This window comes from Onychomys torridus, chromosome 6 (assembly GCF_903995425.1).
Source record: "Onychomys torridus chromosome 6, mOncTor1.1, whole genome shotgun sequence".
In the NCBI taxonomy this organism is placed as follows: Eukaryota; Metazoa; Chordata; class Mammalia; order Rodentia; family Cricetidae; genus Onychomys; species Onychomys torridus.
In genome coordinates this window covers 61833591-61854932 of record NC_050448.1, presented here as the reverse complement: position 1 = coordinate 61854932, position 21342 = coordinate 61833591, and the positions used below count along the sequence as shown (strand labels likewise).

The following is a 21342-nucleotide window of genomic DNA, read 5'->3' as shown; positions in this document are numbered from 1 at the left end:
AAGCATCTTCTGTCACCACAGCAGCAGTCAAGTGTTCTAATAAACATTGCCCTTAAGGTTTTTCTTGTCACCTAGGTAAATGCAGTATATTCAGGATCTTTAGTGGAGAATTCTGGGGAGAGAGTCAGAATGATGGCTCAATGGTCAGACAGATAAATGGACTCCACTGACCCTGGTTTCACTTACTCTAAACTGTACCATGAGTTTCAGTTAGTGTAAGGCAATACAAAAATAAAAGAAGCAAACAATTACAACCATTTGAGCTAAAATACTGAATCCAGAATCTTTGTAAGCACACCACAATAACTCAATTCAGCAAAAATGCAAAAACATGTTGTCTGTGTGTCTGTATGTGTCTATCCCTCCCCCTCTCTTTTCCTCTCCACCCCACCCCATTTTAGAAACAATTTCATACATACATATAGTTTTTGCTATCTTAGCAAGTCTTAAAAAGTACTCAATACACAATCCCTTTCTTTCCAGTCTGACTAGACAAGGGTGCAGTGTGATATAATCTTAGCTCCAGTTGTCGGTCTGGAGACCTAAGGACTGTGGGTAAGATCGGTCACTCTCCTAAGTAAGGCTGTTCTAGGTCTTCAAGAAAGTGGGCAAAGTTGGATGTGAGGGGTAAGGCAGGAGGTTCATCAGGAGTTTAAAGTCAGTCTAGACTATATATGAGTTTACTGGCTACAGAATGAAAGTTTGTCTTTAAAAGAAACACACACACACACACACGAGGACAGGCAAAGATAACTTCTGCCACCAACAAGCAACACTCACAGATAATGGGGAAAACCTGTAGAACTGTGTGGCAGAAGTTATCTTTGCCTGTATAACTTCCCTGTATAAGCCAACAAGGTGATTCAGCAGCTCAAGGTGCTTGCTGACAAGCCTGATCACCTGAATTGACTCCAAGGAAGATGAACGAACCGACCCTTGCAAGGCATTCTCTGCACTCTAAGTACATGTTCACAAAGTTAAAATGTAATAAAATCAAAACAATAACAATAATTTCTTCTATTAAAAGAATGTATTCAGGTACATGTGCAGCACAATGGTAGAGGACCCACCTAGTGCATGCCATAGGTTCCATCCCAAGTACTACCAAAAAGAGACCAGATTAAGAAGATGATTGGCAATAAATGTGTAGTAAATCCAAGTTTTAGAACATACATTTTCTTAAATTTAACTAGCACTATCCTTGTAGTAGGCCGTTTCGTTACTCTGCACTTTGTGTTTAAAGTCTACTTAGTTCGCATTAAGTAGTACAGTGCTCGAATTGAAGAGCCAGAGAATTTACGCCTCTAGAGGGCAGCATTTGTCACAGGACAGAGAGTGAAGGAAAGAATCCCATTGTCCAACACACTTAAGAAATACAGGATAAGCAAGCTTTAGTAAGCTTCTCTCTTCAAGAGATGTCTCAGAACCCTTAACACACTAATGTGCACTGTGAATCTTACTAGGCTATAATTAACAATATATGGTGCTCCTTCAACTTAATCACAGAACTCTCTCTTCAGGACCAGCGGTCCTAAAATTACTGCCACAAAACATACTATGGAAACAAACTACTGAACAATTTCCTCAAAAGAAAAGCTAGCAGGTTTGTTCCAGTGTCTCTTCCTCCTTTGTTCATGGGCTTATTCCTCTGACTTTAGAGCAATCTCTGGACATCACCATGTGTTTGCAGCTCATGGTGACGGTGGAATAAAGGCCAGCAGAAGCCTGTGGGGATCGGACATGAAGAATTTATGCCAGGCTTGATCAAAGGAAAACAGCAGAGCAGGAAGGGAAGGAAAAGCTAGTGCTCTAACTACTTGAGATACTTCAAGCACATCACAGAAGAGACAAGCTAAAACACAACCACCAAAAACAGTGTGTATCTACCAAAACTCGAAATAGTCAACATTTGATATCTATTAACGATCTTCCCACATTACAGGTCAACCGGAATTTAATGTGTAACCTAAAGATTTGTTCCAAGCTTTAGACCTCTACATGTATACATGTATACACAGAGAACAGTTTCTATTTGTGAAAGGAGTATTAAACGAGATCGCGGTTTGGTTTGATTACTGTCTTTTCTAAAACGTGGTGTGTGTGTGTGTGTGTGTGCGTGTGTGCGTGTGTGTGTGTGTGTGTGTACGCACGCGCACTCGCTTGCACACACAAACCACAGCATATGTGAAAAGGGGAGAGGATAACTCACTCAAGTCAGGTCTCCTTCTGTGCTGTGAGTTATGGGGATCAAACTTGGGTCATCAGGCTTGGCAGCAAGCACTTTTCCCCCTGAGCCATCCACTAGCCCACCATGTCGATTTTTACCCATGAACAATGTTTGAGTTTTCTTGTCTGTTAATCCTCATGACAGTGAGGCATGCTACAAAGAAAATTATAGTACTAAGCAGCTCATTCCAAGGCTCTTGATTAAAAAGTCCCCCTGGCACTTACTATTCCTATGACATAAAAATAATACTGGTCTTGCCAGTGACTGTTTCTGTTTCATTTGGAGTGTATTTTTTTACAATTTTCAATATAAAGTATAATGTATTTGCTAAAAGACTTTTATAAATTAATACAGATGGTTTTATATAAATAATACAAATTAAATAAATCACAAGTGGTAACTAAATTCAAATGCCTTATTTGCATTATTTTAATATCTTCTTATGCAATTTGACTCTTTATATTTTTAAATGAATGGATAAAAAAGGAAGTGGTACAAGTGGAGATGCAGCTCAGTTGGTAGAGTGCTTGCCTAGCACACACAAGGACCTGGGTTTGACCCCCAGCACTGCTTAAACCAGGTATAGTGGAGCAAGCCTACAATCCCAGGGCAAGAGAAGCAGAGGCAAGAAGGTCCTAAGGTCAAGGTCATTCTCAGTTACTTAATAACAACCACCTATGGTATCAAAGACCTTTGTAACAGTATCAAAAATCAATAAATCCCAATTCTAAAAATTACTTTCAGTTTCAATGAGTCAAAGGACAAGGGAGACAGATGCCATCAGGACTTCAGACAAGTTCTCACAGAGCTTCCAAATGAAAAAAAAAAATTCCTGTCAAGGTGTGGCTTTTGAAAATTAAAATGATCAGCCTGCCATGGTAGCACACAATTGTGACCCCAACACTAAACAGGCTGAAGGAGAAGGATTGAGTTGGATGCCAATTTGAGCTACACAGCAAAACCCTATGTCAAAAAAAAAAAAAAAAATCAATAAACAAACAGAATGGTAAAAACCAAGTAATAATTATTAATAATGGCATGGACCTCACTAATATCTCATATGTCAAAAATATCAGCTAGGTACTAAAAATTAGCATTATCAAACCAACTGCCCCAGCTATCCCAGGAATACACAAGAAGAAACTGATGTTCCTTCCCTGCTTTACCCCCATATGACACACACTGAAAACACTATACTCAGTTTTCTGAGGCAAACTATTAAAGCTCACAAAGAGAGTTCATAACTTGTTCAGTATGTACATGCCAATCCTAGCCAGTCTGTAGGAATGAAGACAAAGCAGAAGTCATTTAAAGATCTTGTGCTCTTTGCTCACTGGCTAACTGTGTAAGAATTTCATAAAAATTTACTCCACAGTTAACACTAATGAGAATTGAAATGTTTCCCGCTATTCAACAACAACAACAGCAGTGTTTGTTTCTTATATCTCACTGAATGTGAACACAATGAACTGAAGCATCTAAAAAGGAAAGGTTAGCATGACCTGGCTACTTAAGTAGACATCGATGCTGAAATTTAGTTTCCCTAACACAATCCATAATCACGATGTCATACTTTTTCTAACAAACTCACGAACAAATGTTTAACTAGAATCCTTAAACTAATCAGTCACAAAAACGACAAGAAACAGTTGAAGGACATTTGACTATCACTGAAACTTCAAAGCTGGCTCCTCCTGTGCATCAGTACTGCCCCAACTTCACCATACATCAAGATCACCTGGAAGAGTGAGGCCAGGGAAGTCTGCTGTGCCCATTCTGAATTGAGGTTGGTGCTACCATGGCAGTGGGCACACTTGGAGAACCACAGGAAAACAGAACTTAGAGATAAAATTGGGCTAAATTAGTGGAACATATGTGTGAACATTGTGAGGCGCACGACAGTCTAAGTACAAGGGCCCTAATGCCTTGTGTAGCTAAAGCACAACATCTGGGGCAGCAGCTTAAAACCATGCTCCATGTTTTTCTCTTTTCCAACTTTCAGGACATTGCAAAGTACAAGCTGTAGTTTACAACAGACATAGGAAATAAACTGAGGACAAATGACTGCTTTAAAAATCAAAGCAGCAGGGGAAAATGCCATCGCCTATAGGCACTGTGAAGCCTGATGGAAAACACACTGCAGACCTAGGGAGCCAGCACAAGCATGAGGAGCTGAGGAGAGCACTGGGAAGAGGAACAGGAGATGCTGGCCAGCCAGAGCAGCTGGAATGTCGAGTTCCGGGCTCAGGAAGAGACCCTGTGTCATCCAAATAAGGCCAACAGACAGAAAGGGAGACTCCCTCTGACTTCCTCTGGCTTTCCTACGTCCATGCACAGGCGTGTACACCTGATACTCATGTGCATGCATACACACAATAGCACACAGAGACAGACAAATAGATCTATTCTAGAGAGTAACCCACCTCTAATGTGGAAGTGAACTAGGAGAACCTAGAAACAGTCTAGACGTCCTTTATGGAAAAATTGAAACTATTACAATATAGGAATTAAGTGAAGGACCTAAATATTTCTATATCATATTATATTAGAAGGAAACCTTTAAAAGAGCTTAAAATTTTTATTACCAAATACTTAACAAAACCAAAGAAAAATATTGTTTCCCATGGAATAACTTGTAAAGCAATGTTCACATGTGGAAAACTCCTCCATGATTAAATTTGTTGGGGAGCAAAGCCTCTCACAAAGATGACTGGCTATAAACTAGTGTCCATTCAGAAGGGTCACATGTCCAGGTCATCCAAAGTCACTCTACACAAACATTCTTAAAATATATTAGAGTGGGAAGAGGGATGGGAAGGGGAACTGTGGTTGGTATGAAAAAATGAAAAAAAATTAATTTTTTTAATTAAAAAATATGTTAACAGGGAGAAAACTGCAAGAATTTCAACCTAGAGTAAAATAAGGCAAACTTCCTTGGTGAGACAGCTGACTGGGGCAGAAGAAAGGACAAGACGAGCCTGGGACATCTTGTGCTGCTGCTGTACCTGTCCTCAAAAAGAGATGGAGACGTGGTGAAAGAATCAAGTGCCTTCAAGAGGCTCCTGAGGACCAAATCTAGGATGACCAAAACGAAGAGAAGATGGTTAAACCCAGAGACTACAGATCTGAGTCTGTCTGATGAAACAGAAAATATCCATGAGCCTATTCTGATACACTTAGAAAAAAGGAAAAGCGTGTCCCTCAGGAGAGACAACTGCTCCTACAGGGAAAAGGATAGGGGCTAACCCTGGGCAAACACTAAAGCAGAACTACTTACCAGGTAAGAACAGCAACGGAACTTCAAACCAGTGAAAGCATGATGAAAATGAAGTAATTAACTTAATCACAAAGTACTTTCCCCACAGACACTCAATCGCAAGGCTGACATGAAACTAGTATGCAAGCCTAGCATCAGCTTAACCAGGCGACCAATCCTGATCGCTCTAGGAGATGGGCATACCAATACTGTATGCCATCCAATAAGGCTCGGGATACCATTTGTGCAGTATTCTCAGCCAAGAATGGTTACCAATCATTGTTGATACACTGGAGGTATTCAACAAAATTACTGACTAGTAGTCTCCCAAAGTCTAGTAATAATAAAAGAAGAACACGAAGGACATGAGGGAAGTGTGGTGGTTTGAATGAGATGCCTCCCACAGTCTCGAGCACTTGCACACTTGACCGCCGGTTTGTGGTACTGTTTGGGGAGGTGAGGTGGGTGGGGCCTTATTAGAAGAATTGTGCAGCCTAAAACAAACTCCCTCCATTCCCAGTCCGCTCAACCTTGCTCTTGTGGTGCAAGATGGAAGCTCTAAGCTTCTAGCTCCAGCAGCCATGCCTGCCAGCTGCCATGCTGCCCCCACCAAGACAGTGACAGAATCCTTATGCCTCTGGAACTTTTAAAGCCCAAATAAATCTTTCTTCTAGCAGTTGCCTTGGTCATGGTGTTTTATCACACAATAGAAGTAGCTAATACACATCCAAGTAGGACTAGCAAATGACTGTTAGATCCTGGCCTGACAAAACTCAACAGTAAACCGACCAGAGCACTGTGTGGTTAGCCTGGAGGAGGTAACAGTACCATATCAATGTTATTTTCCTGGTTTTGATCATGCTAGAACGTTAAGGTATTAACACTGAAGAAATCAAATGAAAGACATATGGGAATTCATTCTTTGTACTATTTTTGCCAAGTCTTGTTTTGTTTTTGAGTCTGAAGGAGGGGGATCTAAAAGCACCAATTAAACAAAACCAAGTGGGCTGGGCTGTGGCTCATTGGTAAGGCTTTGTCTAGCATGCACCAAGTCGTGCACTCCAATGCTGCAAAGAAAGCCAGTGAAGTGGTGCAGTCTTGTTTCCAACCCCTGTCAAACACCTAGCAGAGCTGTAAAGAAACTGCTCCAGTTGACCCAGACTCTCACAGTGGCAATCGCCAGGTAAGAGTTTTAAAGGAGGTTAATGAGCTGGGGCAGTCACTGCTTCCTGGATAAAAGAAAGAAGGAGCCGAGAAGTCAAAAGGCAGACGCTGAGAAGAGAACTCTGCAGGTAAGAAAGAGCACTTGTGCTCTTCCACAGACCCAGAGCTCAGTTCCCAACACTCACAGCAGGAGGCTCACAAGCGCCAGTTCATTCCAGTCCCAGGGACCTGGCACCCTCTTCTGGCCTCCACAGACATCTGTGCTGCATGGTTGAAAAGTGTCAAAGGCACACATGCTGCTATATAACTGCTGTCTGAGACCCTCACAGGAACAGGAGTGCAGAAGCCGCTTTTTGAGTCAGTAACTACACACAATGTGGCACATCATGCTAACGATGGAGGAGGAACCCTAGGACCCTTCACAAGATGACAGCAGTGACAGCATCAGCAAGTCTGCCTGCTACCCTAGGACACAGGCAGTCCCAGACTGCAGACCCCTCTGCTCAAGAACTTTCCAAAGCTTCTATGTCACACTGTTTGAACACAACCAGACAAGACTTCCAGTCCCTGCTGCCAAGCCTTCCCCTCCATGATGGACTCTATCACTTCTTAAACCATGAGCCGAATAAGCCTTGCCTTCCTCGTTGTTTTTGTTGAGCATGTTGTCAAGGCAGTGAGTAAAAGCAATGCGAGCCTCTTCCCTCACTTCAACAGGTGCACCATGGGTGTAAGAAACAAGGCAGGCCAGGCACGGTGGCGCATCCCTTTAATCCCAGCACTCAAGCAGCAGAGGCAGGAGGATCTCCCTGAGTTTGAGACCAGCCTCGTCTACATTGTAAGTTCCAGGATAGCCAGGGCTACATAGACAGTACAAAACACCTGGGAGATCACAGAGGCTCTCACACATTCTTGATTCTACTAACAAAGTAAAAAATAACTCTTGGTTTCTGTTCCCCCACTTACTCTAATTTACCTCTTTTCTGTGCTTAAAAAATATGGGTGAGACAGGAGATGGCTTCCCTTGGGCAGTGAGGGCAGCACACCATAAGGATGCAAGGATAAGGAGAGTGAGACCATCTTCACCTACACAATAAATCCCAGGCCAGCCTGAGCTATGAGACTATATCGTAAATAAGAAAACAGATTTCTACATCTGTCTAGGAAGCATGCAGATTACTGTGAGGATGCCACACACAGACCCTATAGAGGATGCAACCTGGAAAAAAAGAACACAGAACTTTAGAGCTCAAGCAGTTCCACAGATGTTAATAGGAAATGTCTGGATAGGAAAAATCAAGACCAAAAGGAATCTATTTCTCTCTTTAATTTAAAATGACATATTTATAAGAAAGAAATTCAGCACAAATTTAACTTGGCGTTTGGATTAAAGAAGCAAGGATAATCTGTAGCCTCTTACCCAGATTCCTCCACCTCTCCAATAATGCCACTATTTGTATAATGAAAATGTATTACAACATATTTATCTTCACAAAATTAACCACAGAAACATTCTACGCTACCACCCTAACCTACAAGATAATTAGACATTTATTTAAAGACAGCTTCTTGGGGAGTTTCACTGATGTTGTGTAATTGAAAAAGAGAGTTCATTATCTGCAGCATATGCATGTCTAATGCGGTGGTCACTAGCTAGGAGCACCTGCAACATGACCACACTCACCACGGGGCACTTGGGGTGTGCACTATCTACAGCAGAGACAGGAGGATGCAGCCAACTTGTGCTACACAGGGAACTCAGGCCAGTTGAAGCTACATACCAAGGATAGTGAAAAAAGAGAAGGAAGAACAGGGAGGGAGGTAACACTAAACTGAATGTGTAAGGGATAAAATGCACACATGATTTCAAAGGTTTAATATTCTAATAACATTTTAATGCTTCAATAAATTATCTTAGCTTAAATGCATTAAGTGATAATATTTGGATATATTATACGAATATATAGTAAATATATAATAAATACACTAAAATTAGTACCACCTGTTTCAATACCACTAGTAGAAAATTTGCATTCAGGTATGCGGCATTGTGCCATGCTGTCTCAGATGGTAGTTAGCAGCTTTTCAGGGAGTCTCACTGAGTCTCCTCTGAGCTCCCTTTTTCTACTGCTGCAAGAAGCAAGGCTTCCTAGACAGCTGCCTGCACTTCCTTTGACAACACAAGGGACACTGTTAAATCTCCTAAACTCACACTGTGGTGTGAACTGTACCAAGAGGAAACTTGAGATGAGTATGCTCTGAACTCTCTGGGGTGGGGAGTGCTCGGTAACCTCTGAAAAGATTCAACAATACTAGGATTTCTAGTGGGAAATAATCTGGTTTGGCCTTATGAGACAGTAACTAGAAAAGTGCATGAGGAAGCTGCCTATTCAAATCTGTCTAGCCTAGGTGCTAACAGAGATTGAGAATATGCTGGAACTACCTAGGAAAAAAACGCAACAAGAATCATTTTGCCACATCCCAAAACAATAAAGCAACACCTAGTAAGGAAATAATTTGTCACGGAGGAATCTGAGGAAAACAGAAGATAAGAATAATCTGTACCAGGGCTGGAGAGATGGCTCGGCAGTTAAGAGCACTGGCCACTCTTCCAGAGGACCCAAGTTCAATTCCCAGTACCCACATCAGGTGGCTCACAACTGCTCTAGCTCCAGTTACAGAGGATCAGATGCCCCCTTTGACCTCTGTGGGCACCAATCATGCCCATGATGCGCAGACATACATGCACACATAGACCTAAAGTAAAATAAAATTGTAATTACTTTTTTAAAAAACTGAGGAATAACTTGTCTCCATCTCTTCTTTTTCTTCATGCTATTTAAAATACCAGAGTACAAATTAGTCTAGAGTAAACAGAAAATGAGTTTTTGTCAGAGATGAAGTTGCTTTAAGGAGGGACTGACTAGAATGAGGAGCAATCTTAAAAGGATGATGCAACTTCCTCCCTTGTGATGTTTTCATGGTATATAAATGTGTCAAGCTCTTCAAATCATACCTTTTAAGTAGATGAGCTTATTTCATATAAATTATACCACAGCACAGTTGACTGAAAGTACACAGGGCACAGCAAACAAGCAAATCTGACAGGTGCGTTCGCCACCCCTGTGCACGTGTGCAGATGTGGGCAGAGCAGACTCTGTCACTGGGTTTTGACTGATCTCAACACCACTGCAAGGACCACACGGCAAAAACACAGACAGGCCTGAGGAACTCAGAAGGATCCCCGCTGGCAACCAGCAAGAAAACAGGGACATCTGTCCTACAATCATAATTCTGCCAAGCAGTGAGACTCCCAGACGAGGCAGAGCATCCGGGCAGAGAGATAACAGGCAGACGAGGCCTGAACGTCACTCAGCCTGGAAGCTCCCTGAGACAGGGGGACCAGCTGAAGCAGACCCAGGTTCCTAGGGAGGCTGTCAGATACTGAGCTTATAATCACTGTTTATGTAGCACTGAAAAGCCAGTGACTCTCAGAATTAGAAAATATGGCTTAGTTCTTCTCTTTAATGCTGCCAATCTTCATTACTAAACCAAATTCTATATATCACCTCACCATAAGTAACTAATTCAATTTCCCCAGTCAGTAAAATAAGGTGACACTACTCAAAACTTCAGTGTAAGAAAGACTTTGTAACTTCTCAGGCCGCATTTCCTCCATCAACTGTGCGAACAAACAAGATGATAAACTCAGGAAAAAGGAGAAGAGAAATACAAAGACAGGAGAAAAGAAAGGAAGAGGGTGGTGAAGAGAAGCAGTCTCCGGTCTCATCCACTCATACAAGAGTCAGCAAGTAGTATGAAAAACTGATTTTGAGCTCTAACATGCCCAATCCAAGAACTTCAGAGAACTTAGTTAAGAAAAAAAAAAGTGTGTGTGTGTGTGTGTGTGTGTGTGTGTGTGAGAGAGAGAGAGAGAGAGAGAGAGAGAGAGAGAGAGAGAGAAAATAAAGTCTGAAACCTAATTAATAGGAAAAATAAGGCCAGCAAGATGGTGATTATCTCCTAACCTGACAGCCTAAGTTTGATCCCTGGAACTCACCTGGTGAAAGAACTGATGCCCACAAACTGTCCTCTGACCTCCACACCCATATTATGGACATGTGCCCATAGGCCCACATGCACCATACATATCAAGACACATGTGCACTCACACACAAATAAATAAATCAATGTTTAAATATTGAAAATTCATAAAAGGAAGACTATGTATGCTCTGCCAAACTTAAGAGAATACATAACTAAATGCCACTGAAGAGAACCAACACTTCCATAGAGTGTGTGGGTTAGGCTCTGGTCTAAACTGGCAAATGGTACAAGCAGTATAGAGTAGCACAGGAGCCGAGCTGCCTGCATCAACCCCAGGTCAACTACCAAGTCAGGGAGGAAGTGGACCTCCAGGCCAAGCTTTCAATAGGAGGCAGGGCTGTGGGAAAGGGGCAATTCTACTGCTGCACAGCCTGCCAGGAGTGCTCGCTCACCATGGTGTCTGTCGACCCACCTCTACACCACTAACATCAACAGCCACTTTCAAGAAAGGCCAACAATGTCCAAGGACAAGAAAAGCTTAAGACTTGTGATTCTCTTTGCTCCAATCCCCAGTTTCCATTAGCAGAATTCAACTGTGTTTGTGCATTTTTAAATTTATAAAGGGAGGCTGTTCCTTTTTGTTGTTGCGTGTATGTACATACATTTGTGTGTTGTTATACATGTGTCACAGTGTGCACGCAGAGGGAGTCAGTTCTCTCTTTCCACCATGTCCGTTCCAGAGATTGAACCTGCAAGCAGTACCAACTGAGAATCTCAGGCCCTAATTCAGGCTTTTTTCCCAAAAAAATATTTATTTTATTTTTAAGTGTGTGTATGTGGTGGAGGGGCACATGAGTGCTGGTGCCTCGGGAGTCAGTTACAGGAGGTTATGAGCTGGGGAAGTAGGGGTGCTGAACCTAGGTCTTTTGGAAGAGCAGTCCACACAAGTCCTCATGTGTGGAGTTATCTCTCCAGCCACCCCCATTTTGGTATTTTTTAATCTTTAATGAAACATTAAACTAGGACTCTAGAGTAACTAGGTACTCTACTCTTACATGTAACCTCTAATAAAATTTTACAAAAGCAGTTTCAAATTATCAGATAGGCAAAGTTTAAACATACATAACACTACTTACTAAAAAGTAGTGGACTGCCTGCCTGATACAAACAGGGCCCTGGGTGTGATTCCACTACCAAATAAATAAATAAAACATTTAAAAACCAATCCCCAGGCTTAGCTCTTTGTAAGGTAGTAAAATTAAAATGTGACGCTTTTAAATCTCCAAATAAACATATAAAAATAGTAGTGCCAACATCAGAAGTAATTCTTAACTGAAAGTATCAATAATATACTGAATATGGACTTACTCTAGGCAAGAAAAAAGTGACGTTGTTTAAATGACCAAAAAGAAATTACAGTAGGGAAATAGTCCACAGAACTACTTACTTAAATAACATAATCAAGAGATTAACAAGTATTAATTCTCAAATTTCTGCTATGCTTCACACATATCCAACCATAATTTTCAAACGCTAAATGAATCTCTTTCCCCGAGGACGCCAGCAAGTGCCTGCAATCCCAGCAGTAGTCAGCTAGAGGCAGAAGGATCAGGAGTTCAAGGTTGGCCCAGACTACTTGCAATCTTGTCCTAATTAATTAATTAAAATTGTAAAAATTATTAACTGAGTATAAAATTGACCAAAGTCCCTTCCTTCCCTCTAATCCTGATTTTGGTAGTGCTAGGTATGGAGCCCAGAGCCTTGTACATGCTAGGCATGCACACTACTACTCAAGTGCACCAATCCCAGCCCTACTTTATGTTTTAAAAACATTTTACCTTAATAAACTTCTGCAAACGAAGTGACAATGTCTTGGACAGCTGGTCTAAAAGTGACACTAAAAACATGACTAAGAACCAAGGTTCATGCAAAACCATTCAAATATGGCTTAAATTTCACAATGACTTTGAAAATGGAAACATACCTGGGAACTGCTATTCTCTGAGCCTGTAATCTTCCTTTTAACAGAGCGACCTCCTACACTTTTCCTGTGGTAACACAGCTTACCATGGAAAGCAGCACAATGCAGAGTTTCCTGAGTTCAAATTCCCAGCCCTGTGTTCAAGTCTCTCAATCTGTTTCCTCTACCTATAGCATGTGACAAAATGAGAAATAAACTATAAATGATGTATGCGGAAGTCATTAGCACAATGACTGACATACAATAAACATTCACTAGCACATCATGCTAACAATGACCCTGATGACAAATACACATTATTAATTTGTCACATGACCAAATCTACATGCTTATCTCCTAGATTCACACAATTCTCCCTTCTAGCTTTTTACCTGTGAATAACTAGGGCAAGTCTGAGGCTAAAATCAATCATTATAAGAAAAAGGGATGTAGTGGCAACTTCCTCACTTCCAGCTAAGCTCTTCCTTCTTCCAAGCCTCAAATGCCTCAGCTATGTATATACCAACATATACATATTCTTTTGTTTTGGCTCTAAGTTTCATTTAGCATTATTCATGTAATACAAGACTAATAGGACAACATTTATTTTTTTTTTCCAAACACAACACCAAAAGAGGTCTGTGAATGAAGAAAAAAAAAAAAAAATCAATCAAAATCGTCTTGCAACCCATTTTAGATCAACATTTCTTAAACTGTCGGTCATTATCCCATTGGGGTCACATAGCTCAGTGTGGAGGTTGTAAAAAAATCTGGCAATGGTAAGTTTCTGAACACATAATGTCTGAAAGTTCATTTAAAATCAGATGCCGAATTTTGTATCAGGTGACTTCCCTGAAGTCTTGGTTCTGAACACAGAACACAAGCACTCCACACTGTGCATGTCATGCCATGCAGAACACACACACATCGCCTAAATGTGTTGAGTCAGATTCGAGACTACTGTGACATGTAGTGTTTTTACTGTCCATACAAAGTTTCCTGCCCTTACAGAAACATGATGGTTTAATTACGGAAAGCAAAAGACTTTTAATATATTCCAACCATCATTCCCACAAATGCAAGTATCAAATTAGTGTATCTCTTAATTATATTGTATTAGAATGTTTGCTTTGAAAAACAAGTTGCTGGCTCAAGTTTCATTTCAAAAAATTATTCAGTGAATTTTGGCTTAAATTAGAACAAAATTTCCAACAATTTCTGAAATTACCCTAAACATACTACTGCCATTTATACTAGACAATTAAGCAAAGCAACGTTCTCAACACTGATAATTATAAAATCAAAATATCAATCAACTCTGGAAAAATGCTAAAAATGTCTATGCCCTGCAGATCAAGTATTCAACTAAGATTTAATTCTTTATGTTAAAAATTAGGAAGCATTTCCATCACATTAGTATGTAAATTTGCTTTTGTTTTTAATAAATGATATAACCAAAGAATTGCTTTACATTTTATTTACTGCCAGTAAATTATTTAATTTGTATATATATTTTACATACTACACCCAGGGTTGAATATAAATCTTTTAGGCAAAGGCAAACAAGTTTAAGGAAAAGTTTAAGACACCTGTGTCGTATCAAAATCTTCCTATGAATCAAGAGAAGCCAGCATGAAATACAGCTCTCACAGTTGTGCAGGGCTGTCTTAGTTCTCGATGTTTCTTAGAAAGGAGGAAGGAAGAAAGTCCCAATAAATCTACCAATTATGAAAATTCACTTCTTGGGCTGTAGCTATTGCTCAGTGGTTAAGAGAGGTCCCAAGTTCAGTTCCCTATACCCATGTTGGGTGGCTCACAACCACAGGTTAACTCCAGCTCTATAGGATTCAAAGTCCTCTTCTGGCCTTCACAGGCACTTGCATACACCTTGCATACACAGAAACAAACACACACACACAAGTGTAAATTTTTTAAAAATTATTATAAAATGTACTCCTAATTCACTCAGTATTTGCGGAATAGCTCTAGAGAAGACACCACTAAGCACCTGGGTTTGCAGGTAAGAAGACAAAGCTCCCAGGTTAGAGAATACTGAAAAACATTTCCTGTTTTGTTCTCTTCCGGTCTTGGTTCATATACCATATGCCTACTATGTAGCAGGAATGTTAAGGCATGTGGGGAGGAGAAATTCACTAAACAAAGTAAGTAAGACATGACTGCTACCTTCAAAGAAAGTAAAGAGAAAAGCAGAATCACAGCAGAGGCTGTAAAAGCTACAGAAACCCTAAGTAAAATAACTAACTTTACTTACATTAATCAAGACATGTTTCCTAGGAGGATCTTTCTTAAAGAAGAAAGACTCCTCTAGACAGAGGAATAGTAAGGCACAGAGACAAATATACACCTAAGTCCAGTGGGCCTCTGCATCTATGGGCTCCACATCCACAGATTCAACATCCTCAATTTAACTCAAGATCAAAAATATTAAAGATAGAAAGAACAATTTTAAAAGTGCTTGTTGGAGCTGAGAAGACGGCTCAATTAATGAACAGCTGTCTATGCAAGCATGAAGACCTCAGTTCAGATCTCTAGGGTAAATGTTAAAAACCAGCCACTAAGCCCAACACCGGGAAGCCAGAGACAGATGGATCCCTAGAGCACAGTGATCAGCCAACCTATCACAACTGGTGAGTTCCAGGTTCAATGGTAAACTTGCCTTAAAAAACCAGGTAGAGAACAATGTAAGACAAACCAGATATCAACCTCTGGTCTCCATACACACATATGCTAACAACACACAGGTAAGTGTGAATGCACGAGCATAGACACACCCAAAGAAAAACTGCTTTGTGTAACTGAATACACACATTTTCCTTGTCCTAAACATAGGGTTTAACAATTGTTATATCACCTTTACACTGTATTAGCTAGAAGTAACCTAGAGACAAAGTATTCAGTGTGATGCAGCTGGCTATAAGCAGTGCTGCAAATAGCCTGGGGGGAATCTGGAACCAATACTGAGGGACAGCTGTATACACACATGTACACACACAAACAAACAAAGTATGCATATGTCTTATATACCTGGAAACATAGCCAGTCTTTTGCATACAAAGCATACATACAAATTGACTAGTTTCTTGATTTTCACCAGATGGCACACAAGCAATACCATGTCCAAGAGAACATGGTGTTCTTCCCAATTCCCACTTGAGGACGTTAGGACTTAACTGTCTCCCAGGAATTAGGGGACAGTAAAGAGAGGTCTGCATGGAGACAGGATCTGTACTAGAAAGGCTACCAGCCAAGAGTCAACTGAGGGGAAAATAGCAAGAACAAAAACAAAGAAATGAAAAAGCTCATGAAATAGAGAATAGCAAGATTTAATTTTAAAAAATGATTAAAAAAAAATTAAGAGAAGACAGACAGGAAAGCAAGTTCCTCCATTAAAAATTCCTTGACTTAGTAAGTAATCCAACAAGAGAAAGAGAGAAAGAACCCACGGCCCAGGCTTCCCCATCAGATAGTGTTCCTCATCTGGATGTGTGCTCTTCCTTTTAATGTACAAGCCCTCAGTTCTCAATATACTTTTACATGAATAGTTTACCATGTGAAAAATTAGTAAAATCTGTCATCAAGTGGGAAAGTTTTCCCAGTTTCTGAAAGAACATATGAACTTTTTAATTATCATTGAAGCAACTGCCCTTTCACCTTAAAAAAAAGTGTTATCAACTGATTTCCCTATGTCTTTCTTAGAGAATGAATGTAAATTAAGTTCTATTCCTGTTTATCTTTATCAATAGCCAGTTCTTATACAGAATCTAACTGGTAAAATGCCTTATACAAAGAACATATGCAAAAGAAAGAGTGGGGGCTTACTTACAAAGTAGGTTCCCCAACACTGGCATTATTGGAATTTTACAGAAAATCCTCTGCTTTGAGTACTGTCCTATATATTGTTTATACCAGTTTCTATTCACTAGATATCAAGAGTTCATCCCCCACACACTGCTCCTCTGCTCTTCCTTTCTTCTCCCTCCACACAGCTATAACCATCAGAAACACCTCCCCTGTTACACATGAGTTACTACATGCCAGATACGGCTCTGTGAGCCTCACTTGTCCTAAAAACATAGGATCTGGTTTTCCCCACCACAGATAAACTGAACAGACAGATGAAAGAACTTGCCCAAGGCCCACAACCAGTGAGGATGAGCACCTGGGTTTGCACCACACAGCGGTGGCCCGAGTTCCTGCTCTACAATCATTGTTAGTTACATCAGCACATTTTTCATGTGATTTTTGTAAAGTAATACTGCAACATAAAAAGTTAACCATTAAAAAAAGAAAAACTAAACTAACTATTAAGAGAAATAGAAGTGAAATTGTAAAACCTCCCATACCCTTGTGCAGGATAAACTAACTTTCAGCACTAAGGTCACCACTGTAGCAACCAAAGTGGGTAAGGGAAAGCGAAACCACCACCTGTGAAGATCTTTTCTATGTTATCTATTAGAAAAGTCACAACACCCCTTGGAGCAAGTATTATCCTTTTTTCCTAAGTAAGGAAGTTCAGCTTAGAATGGAAAAGTGGTCTATAACCTTAAGAGGTTCACAATTTAATTGAAGATACAAGAAAAAAATTTTAATGAGACTAATCAAGCTAACTATTTCAATTAAGGATAATGAAAAGGGAGGAAATACAAAATGGAGAAATGCCACATAAACAGTGAGTACATTTGAAAAGAGGTTTTCTGGGGACTGTCTGGAGAATGACAGAGATAAAAAGCAAAAGGTGGGAAGCTGGGGAGAGGCAAAAACAGGAATAAAACAAAGGTCTGAATGAAGGCTGAAGGGAAAAAGCCTAAGCTAGCCAGCCTAAGTGTAAGTCAAGGCAAAAATGAACACCTTGGGGCTGCCTTAAAAGGAAGTCAGAACTGGAGCTGGAGACTAAAAGGTGTGCTCAGGGTACTCCCAATTCAAGCACAGCAACAGAAACAGGGCAACACTAGCAGGTTTGATTAATGGCAGTTTCCAACACACAAAGTCCAGCAACCCAATTTCTTCATTTCTGGCTTGCTTTATTGTGTGTATCTTGCCTCCTCCAACCAGAGAGATAAGTTTCAAGCAAGCAGATATTTGTATGCTCTGGTCACTTAAATCAATGCCTGGCACAGTAGGTGTTCAGTAAATATCTTCTGCTGAATAAAAACAATATTCAAAATAGGAAAAGATCACAAATGACATCAGTTTTCAAAAACAGAGCAACCTCACAGAAACAATAACTCAATACTATGTATTATTACTACAGCAGTTAGCATTTACTAAGCACTGAGCCAGACACTGCGTTAAGGCTTTGTGCATAATGCCACTCAGTCTTAATGACTCTCTGAGAGCCCTAGGTACTGTTATCATCATCACAGTTTTACAGGAAACACATTGAATAAATAATGTGCCCAAGACCACAAAGTAGCAGAGCTGGAACTTGGGCCATCAACCCAGTCTGCCTCATTTATTCATATAGAATCACTAGCATCCCTCTCACATGAAGCTAGGGAATAAAAACAACCAATCAGGGACGGCAGGAAGTCAGACCCTTTGCCAGACCTTCTCCTATCAGGTACGGTGGAAATTTTCCCACCCTGGAACACAATGATTATGCATACAGATTATAAATTCAATGGTTTTAAGAATCCAGATGTTGAAAAGCCAAGAACAAAATCAATCTTCTAATCAACATTTCAAAGAGTAACAGATAACAACTGGTAACACCCCAAGTCCACAACCCAAAGAAATAACAGGGTGTGACCTCTGACTAAGACTGACCTCAAAACTTCCGGAGACAGGCTCCCCAAGTCTGCTTCTCAGCCCTCCCTCTTCTGCCCTGCTGCCTCTCCCTCCCCTGTACATACCTCCTCTCCTCTCCTCTCCTGTCCTGTATATACCTCCTCTCCTCTCCTCTCCCTCCCCTGGACATACCTCCTCTCCTCTCCTCTCCTCTACTGTACATACCTCCTCTCCTCTCCTACAGGATGACTTTTACAACCAATTTAAATATGTTTCCCACTCCAAATTTCTCAATCCAGTAAATTAAAATCTTATCTTTCTCGAATGAAAACAAGCCCATCTGTGTAAAAGATCCATGGATAAAGGCCCCACACCTCCTGTAAGCACTCTAAAAAATCTTATCACCAAATTCACAGCTAAGAGCTACCAACCACACATAAGGCAACAGATGATTGAGTTCTTAGAGAAATCAAGACAGGCTCCCCCCTTAAGTCTAAAATCAGTTGAAAATAACTGAAATGGGAAGAAAGCTGGAGACAGAACTCCAACTGCTACCAACAAGAAAAAGTTAAGATACTGAAAATCTTAAAAATTGGATCTTCATTAAATCAACCATCTAACCAGAAATCAACCTTCAGATAACCAAACCTAATTTTGCATTTACAACAAAATCTAAAGGAAATTGGCCTTAAAAGGAGAAAATAAAGCAAAAAAGACCAGAGCTAACAAGATCATCACTGCTAAGAAATGTCTCCATCTTTTATCCGGCCTGTGGGGTCTTATATACTTAAATATATAATTCTGCTAAATAAAATGGTTAAAAGCATAACCAAATGGTTCTCAAGTCATCAAAACCTTCCAAACACAATAACATCAGAGGAATTAGAGAGATGTGTTAGAAGTTCAGCTCAGACACCACCCTTACAGCAGAGCCCAGTTCGGTTCCCAGAACCCACGCTGCGGGGTTCACAACCACGGGGCACTCAAGCTCCAGAGGAACTAGCACCTCAGGCCTCTCCACGCATCTGCGCATATGTGCACAGTGCACAAACCCACACAGAGACATACACATACACACACAATTAAAACCAATATAAATCTTCTTTTATACCCACTAAGAAGCACTTATGCTGATAAAACCAGGTAAATTCTAGACTTTTAGAAAAGTATTTCTGAAAGCTATCTTGTATTTAAGGAACATTAAACACACATAAATCACTTTATGGAAAAAAAAGTAGTAAAATTAGGTATCTACTAATGATATGTTCACCTAAATAAAGATATTTCAGTCTCAGTTTGAAATGTAACTGATAACAGATAAATCTATTCAGCTTCACGATTTTCCAAAGCTTTTTATTTCCAGAGTCAAAGAGGCCTAAAAAAATGAGAAGAACTGGTAACTGAATTACATTCTGGGATTTCTCAATGGGCAACTTGAATCATCATCACTATCAGAAAAAAATATCACTAATTATTTAAGAATAAAGAGGAAAACTGTTTCATTCAGTATTGAGATCTCTGGAAATGAATTAAAAGTCCAGTAATGTTCAAAAAACCTTTGTCTATAAACAGTCCTGTCATTTCTCTAGTTTGGGGACTTTTTAGTAAAATGTTAAGGAAACAGATATTCATTTTGATGCCTATGAAACAGGACTAGAACCAAGTGCTCATTTAAATGTTGAGCAAAATAATGCCTGACTCTGACCTTCTCCACATCACATATTAAAAGACGGGGAACTTAGTCAATTCACATCAGTGAATCATATATATGAGATTCACAGTTTTCAATTCTTTCAACGACAGCAAATCTTGTGAAGAGCATGCTTCCCCCAGTAAATGGGTGCTCAAGTAGCCATTGTGTCCCAGGCCACCAAGTTAGGAAACGTACTCCCCATTTAACTGCGTATCAGCCCCAGAACTGTGGATGTATATATTCCCATGTAAATGAGACGGGAGCTAGCAATGTGCTGCTATTTCCAGGAATGTTTTCAACCTCTGGTTGTAGTTAGTTATAAATTACCTCAATACTTTTGGTGACACAAATTCTCAGACCCAGAACACCATGCCAAGTTCTATCACTCCTTTGACTCTCTTAAAAATCAGACATCCTAAAACATCAGCTAATGGTACACACTCTTCCGACAGACAAACACCTTGCCGCCTTGCAATTTCACCAATGGAGTTGTTGGTATTGAAAAGTGGAGTGTGGTGGCACAGGCCTATCTATACTACTCCAGCACTAACAGCCTTGGGGAAGCTGGCACAAAGAAAGGGCTCTCAAGTTTGAGGCCTATGTAGTGACGTTGTTAGTTCTGCACTAGCCTAGGCTGAATAAAGAGAAGTCAAAAAACAAAAGCAGTGTGGATGTGAAAGCCCAAGGCAAACATAGTATGCTCAATGGTGACCTCTCAGAGGTAAGGCTAAGTTGAAGTGGTGTTAACCTTATTTTGCACTAGATTTTAAGATTTACAATTAGAGCAGCCATGTAGCATAGGACAAAGGCATCAATCACAATATACCGGGTACACAAATACACAGAGAAGGGAAAAAAGAACTACCTCCTTCCAAAAGCCACCCAGATTTCCAGTAGCTATTCTTCACCTGGAAGGGGCAGAGGTGACAAACCACACAGGACCTGACTGATGTGTAGCTGTGCTTTAGGTCTGATGGGGATAAAGCAAATGACAGCCGAGCAGTAAGATCTCGTGTGCTTTTCCATCTACACGCAGGGGAAATAACACAACTGAATGCTGGTTCTCGTGTTTCCTGGTTGAGCTTATTCTATTAGAGAACTGCAGTACTTAGAAAATTTAAAGGAACATTTTTCTTTTAAATTAATCTTTCTACTGTCCCAGAACTCGGAGAGAACTGCAATAGTTTCTCAAAGATTCCACAATCTCAAAGTGTCTTAGGAATAATTTTAAGTATATTTATATACAAACA

At 40.2% G+C, this 21342-nt stretch overlaps 1 protein-coding gene across 7 annotated transcripts in view; it reads right to left on the bottom strand.

Annotated features, from left to right (window-relative positions):
* Fbxw7 (F-box and WD repeat domain containing 7) overlaps positions 1-21342 on the bottom strand; it is a 164203-nt gene that overhangs the window by 134591 nt on the left and 8270 nt on the right. Inside the window, exon 2 of one of the 7 annotated variants that reach the window (XM_036189868.1) lies at positions 12676-12839. The exons of 5 other annotated variants lie outside the window; for them this stretch is intronic. The gene's annotated coding sequence lies outside the window, so the exon portion shown is untranslated. Of the gene's footprint in view, positions 1-12675; positions 12840-21342 lie in introns of those variants that run through there. One more of the 7 variants, XM_036189873.1, reaches the window with a different exon arrangement.